This window comes from Moschus berezovskii, chromosome 9, assembly GCF_049115385.1.
Source record: "Moschus berezovskii isolate FMDL1 chromosome 9, NW_MosBer_1.0, whole genome shotgun sequence".
In the NCBI taxonomy this organism is placed as follows: domain Eukaryota; kingdom Metazoa; phylum Chordata; class Mammalia; order Artiodactyla; family Moschidae; genus Moschus; species Moschus berezovskii.
In genome coordinates this window covers 104657498-104663497 of record NC_142468.1, presented here as the reverse complement: position 1 = coordinate 104663497, position 6000 = coordinate 104657498, and the positions used below count along the sequence as shown (strand labels likewise).

At 40.4% G+C, this 6000-nt stretch overlaps 1 pseudogene; it reads left to right on the top strand.

Moving 5' to 3' along the window:
• Positions 1 to 1908: 1908 nt before the first annotated feature.
• Positions 1909 to 2855, top strand: LOC148776889 (olfactory receptor 4N4C-like; annotated as a pseudogene).
• Positions 2856 to 6000: the final 3145 nt, after the last annotated feature.

Genomic DNA, 6000 nt, shown 5'->3' with positions numbered 1-6000 from the left:
CAGAGTCCTGACTTACTTTTCGAGCAGCAGGTTTTATTATACACAGAAAAAAGTGATAAATATTTAAGCCAAGGAATGCTAGGAAAAAAGGAAAGAAGGAAGGAAGGAAAGGAGGGAAAGAGGAAGTGAGAGAGGAAAAAAGAAAGGAAGGAAAGAACAGAGTGGAAAAGTTAATTTGGATTGTGCCGTTTGTAAGTGTTGGTGCTTCAGTTTTGCTTAGGAAACAATTCGTGTGCTTGTGCATGTGTGTGTGCATACGTGCATTTGTACACATATCTATGTGTCTATGTGATGAAAACTACCTCTTTCATAATTCCAGGTTTTAGCTATATGCAAAAACATCTGCTTTTAATTCATCTATTTGGGTTTAGGCACACAAAATCAGACATTTTTACATTTTGAATAGATATACTTCTATATTACAGGGCAGTGTTATCATCCAGTTCAAGTCTTCAAGTTTTGAAAATGTTTCATCCTAAAAATAAACAACTTTTTAGCATGTGCAAACAGCATGTTTATTTTATTTGTACATTTTCATATTCATTTTCATTATGACACTCAAAAATAGAATTGCAAATAATGGAATATCATCATATATACATAGAAATTCTACTGTTATTGCTTTTGTGTAGGATGGGGAAATTTCTGCTCTATCAATCTTGAGTTCTTGCGGCTGGACTATAATAAAATTTACTCAAGGCAACTTTGTAACAGATAGGACAAAGAAATTTAGGCTTTATATGGTCAATTAGTAAAGAATCTAAATGGAGTCTGGGCTTGGGGTAGAAAAATAAAAAATAACAAGGTTTGTTTCTATGAGTTTCTCGTTTGAATCCCTGTCTCTAGGGACAAGGGCGTCCCTTTACCCCTAGATACAGGTGGTGCACTTTTCACATGAAGAGATTTTTTTCCTGCTTTCAGGGAGACAGAAAGAAGGAGCAGAGTGTCTCCCTTGCATTGACCATTTCTTAAGTGACTTTAATTCAAAATAATCAGTATGCTATTGAGGCATATTTTGAGGTGGTCTACACTGGGCCTTCAAATTTTCATAGCCATAAATTATCCTGTACACTGGATAAGCACACTGCCAATTTAGAGACAATTGTACAGATAAGCCACAGATCTCAATTTCTCCAGAACAACCAGGATTATTTTTATCTAGACCAGGATGATGGGTTAATAGAAAAAAAGGAAATATTTTAAGTAAGCAGGTTTTAAAAAACTTTTTAAGCAAACATTCCCTAAGGTATAATTTACATACAGTAAATGTATGAATTTTTGTATCATTTAATAGTTCAATAAATTTTGAAGAAAAAAGACACTTGTAACCATTACAGACGAGATATGGAATGTTTCTTGCCTTAAAAAACTCTGCCATTCCTTTTTGCTGTCAATTTCCATCTTACCACCTCCCCCCATTCAAATAAAAATTTGAAGAATTGTAAGAAGTTCATACGCCTCATGTGAACCATAAACAAATGCAGGGCAGGACAGCGTGCTGCAGGAGAGAGCAGTTAACAGGAGCACAGGACAGAAGCAGAACAGTGTGGCGTCAAGCTTTCGGTGTTGGCACTTAATGATTTATAGAAGAATAAAGGGTGGAAGTGGCCTCCCCAGCGGCTCATGGGTAAAGAATCCACCTGCAGTGCAGGAGACGCGGCTTCAGTCCCTGGGTCAGGGAAGATTCCCTGGAGTAGCGCATGGCAACCCCCTCCAGTATTCTTGCCTGGAGCATCCCATGGACAGAGGAGCCTGGCGGGCTACAGTCATAGGTCACAAAGAGTCAGAAACGACTGAAGCAGTAGCACGCGTGCAGGTGAAGAGTAGAGGAGCTTTCTTCATTTGTGGGAGAGTAATGGTGTAACACAGACGTAGAATTCACAGGTTTTAGTGGGAGAAGAACTGGGAATAAACTCTCTACTCTCCCAGGTACTACAGGCACAGGAGATGAAGACAGAAAACAGCACAGCGGTGACAGAATTCATTCTCCTTGGTCTGACCCAGTCTCAAAACATTCAGCTCCTGGTCTGTGTCCTGATCTTACTTTTCTACCTCATCATCCTCCCTGGAAATGTCCTCATCATCCTCACCATCAGGTCAGACCCCGGCCTCACGGCCCCCTCTACTTCTTCCTGGGCAACCTGGCCTTCCTGGATGCATCCTACTCCTTCACTGTGGCTCCCAGGATCCTGGTGGACTTCCTCTCTGAGAAGAAGGTGATCTCCTATAGAGGCTGCATCACTCAGCTCTTCTTCTTGCACTTCCTCGGAGGAGGGGAGGGATTACTTCTTGTCGTGATGGCCTTTGACCGCTACATTGCCATCTGTCGTCCTTTACACTATTCAACTGTCATGAACCCTAGAACCTGCTATGCCTTGCTATTGGTTCTGTGGCTTGGAGGCTTTGTTCATTCCATTATCCAAGTGGCCCTCATCCTGCGCTTGCCCTTAGACAACTTCTTCTGTGATGTGCCGCAGGTCATCAAGCTGGCCTGCACTGACACCTTTGTGGTGGAGCTCCTGATGGTCTTCAACAGTGGCCTGCTCACCCTGCTGTGTTTCCTGGGCCTACTGGCCTCCTATGCAGTCATCCTCTGCCATGTAAGTGGGTCTGCCTCTGAAGGGAAGAGCAAGGCGCTGTCCACATGCACCACTCATGTCATTATTATACTTCTCATGTTTGGGCCTGCCATCTTTATCTACACTCGTCCCTTCACAGCCTTATCAGCAGACAAGGTGGTTTCCTTTTTCCACACAGTGATCTTTCCTTTGATGAACCCTGTGATTTATACCCTTCGCAACCAGGAAGTGAAAGTTTCCATGAGGAGGATATTGAGCCAGCATGTGTTTTTCTGAATTGGTTTTATAATATGAAGTCATGAAGGGGAAATTCTGGCTGCAAATTTTTCATTCATTTAACAAATACTGCTTTTCATTGAATGCCTTCCATTTTTCATGTACTACTATAACTTGGGACTTCCCTGGTGGCTCAGATGGTAAGTGTCTGCCTACAATGTGGGAGACCTGGGTTCGATCCCTGGGCCGGGAAGATCCCCTGGAGAAGGAAATGGCAACCCACTCCAGTATTCTTGCCTGGAAAATCCCATGGATGGAGGAGCCTGGTAGGGTACAGTCCATGGGGTTGCAGAGAGTCGGACACAACTGAGAGACTTCACTTTATTGTAACTAGTGGGGGAAAGTTATGCATAACAAGAGAATACACTTTGTGTGTTTAAAGAACATAAAAGAAACACCAGAATGGTTGCAGTATAATGAATAAGTGTGAGAGATTTCAGGTGTTAATTTATATGTAAGGGTCAAATAACTGAGGTCTCGGGCTAAGATCAGAAGTTCTATTTTATTCTAATTGCAGTAAGAATTCATTTTTAATACTTTAAGCAAGAGAGTTGACTTATCTGAAATAGTTTCTTCTATGATTTAGAGGAACATCATCAGGATTCTAGACAGAGATCAATAACCAGCAAAACGTCATTAAAAGCCAAATGTTATGCTGCAAACTTGTTTTGAGCAGCTTAAAAAGTTTGAAAATTCTTGAAAACATATATATTCTTCCTCCCTCAATGTTGGTAGACTGACATGAAAGGAAAATAATTGGTTTTATGGAAAAATATCATGTAATTATTTCACTTGATTGTTTTTCAGAGTTTCCTGATCATTACTAATGAGCTATTACAAATCCTCCCTGGATGTTAAAATCTGCTCTCAATTGATTTCAATCTGATTATGAAAATGATACTTATTGGTATTGTATTCTGTTGGAGATTACATAAACCACCCTAGTTATTTTCAGTATAGTGGGGTTTAATGTGGGAAATTAGGTACTTATAAAATCTTTTATGGAGTTCAGTTCAGTTCAGTTCAGTTGCTCAGTCGTGTCCGACTCTCCGTGACCCCATGAATCACAGAACGCCAGGCCTCCCTGTCCATCACCAACTCCCGGAGTTCACTCAAACTCATGTCCACAGAGTCGGTGATGCCATCCAGCCATCTCATTCTCAGTCGTCCCCTTCTCCTCCCGCCCCCAAACTTTCCCAGCATCAGAGTCTTTTCCAGTGAGTCAAGTCGTCGCATGAGGTGGCCAAAGTATTGCAGTTTCAGCTTTAGCATCAGTCCTTCCAATGAACACCCAGGATCGATCTCCCTTAGAATGGACTGGTTGGATCTCCTTGCGGTACAAGGGACTCTCAAGAGTCTTCTCCAACACCACAGTTCAAAAGCATCGATTCTTCGGCGATCAGCTTTCTTCACAGTCCAACTCTCACATCCATAAACATATATTAATAAAGAAATAGAGAATCCAACAGCTTATAGTGAGATTAATTTTTAAAAAATTGACATTATGTGTGAGCTGTTGTCTGTAGAGATGGGCTTCCCTGGTGGCTCAGACGGTAAGGAATCTGCCTGCAATGCAGGAGACCCGGGTTTAATCCCTGGGTTGGAAAGAGTCCCTGGAGGAGGGTATGGCAACCCATTTCAGTATTTTTGCCTGGAAAATCCCATGGACAGAGGAGCCTGGTGGGCTACAGTCTGTGGGGTCGCAAAGGGTTGGACACAAATGAGCGACTAAGGCTTACAGGATATTTGAACAGCACTATCTACAAATTTGACTTAGTTGCTATTTATAGACTACTGCGCTCAACAGTGACAAGCAAATGTTCTTCTCAAGTGCACCAGTCATTCTCAAAGATAGATCATACGCTAGCCCATGAAAGTCTCACTGTATTTCAAATAGAATACATGCTCTGACCACAATGAATCTAAATTGGAAACGACTGAGAAGAGAAACATATTCCTCAAATACGTGCAAATATATTCACATGCTTTTAATAACTTAATGTATACCAAAAGGAAATACAGGGGATATTAAAAATATTTTTCCTTTAATAATCTATGTTCTGAAAGTTTGATTATTTCTTGAATAACTGGCAGATTCTTCAGATGAACAATTGGGTCTGAAACTTCCTTTGTGGGAAGATTTTAAAGTACAAATTAAATTTCCTTGGTAAATATACAGCTATTCAAGTTATCTGTTTCTTCGTGAGTTATTTTTGGTAATTAATGGTCTTAGGATTTTGTTCATTAGAGCTAAGTTATCAAATTTATTGGCATGAAACTGCTCAGAAGGTTCCATTAGCATTCATTTAATTTCAGTAATATTAATAATAAATGTTTTTTAACTCCTGATACTATTAATTTGTGTAATCTCTTTTTCCCCTTGAAAATGTGTCTAAATTTTTATGAATTATATTGTTCTTTACAAGGAACTAACTTTTGGATTCATTTATTTTTCTCTACTAAAGAAATTTATATATTTCTTCCTTCACCTATATTATTTAGTTTCTTCTTTCTTTGGATTTAATTTCATGTTTTTTTCCCTAAATTTGGAGACTAAGTTAAATTCTTTCTTATAAACCCTTTAAATGAAATCAGTTGATGCTACAAATTTCCCTCTGCTGCTGTTGCTGCTAAGTCACTTCAGTCGTGTCCGACTCTGTGTGACCCCATAGACAGAAGCCCATCAGGCTCCCCCGTCCTTGGGATTCTCCAGGCAAGAACACTGGAGTGAGTTGCCATTTCCTTCTCCAATGTGTGAAAGTGAAAAGTGAAAGTAAAGTCGCTCAGTCGTGTCCGACCCTTAGCGACCCCATGGATTGCAGCTTACCAGGCTCCTCCATCCATGGGATTTTCTAGGCAAGAGCACTGGAGTGGCTTGCCATTGCCTTCTCCGACAAATTTCCCTCTAAGCACTACTTTATCTACATATTGCATATTTTTTATTTGTGGTCTCATTTGCATTCCATTAATTGCAGCCATGAAATTAAAAGACGCTTGCTCCTTGGAAGGAAAGTTATGACCAACTTTGATAGTATATTAAGAAGCAGAGACATTACTTTGCCAACCAAGGTCCGCCTAGTCAAGGCAATGGTTTTTCCCGTGGTCATGTATGGATGTGAGAGTTGGACTGTGAAGAAAGCTGATC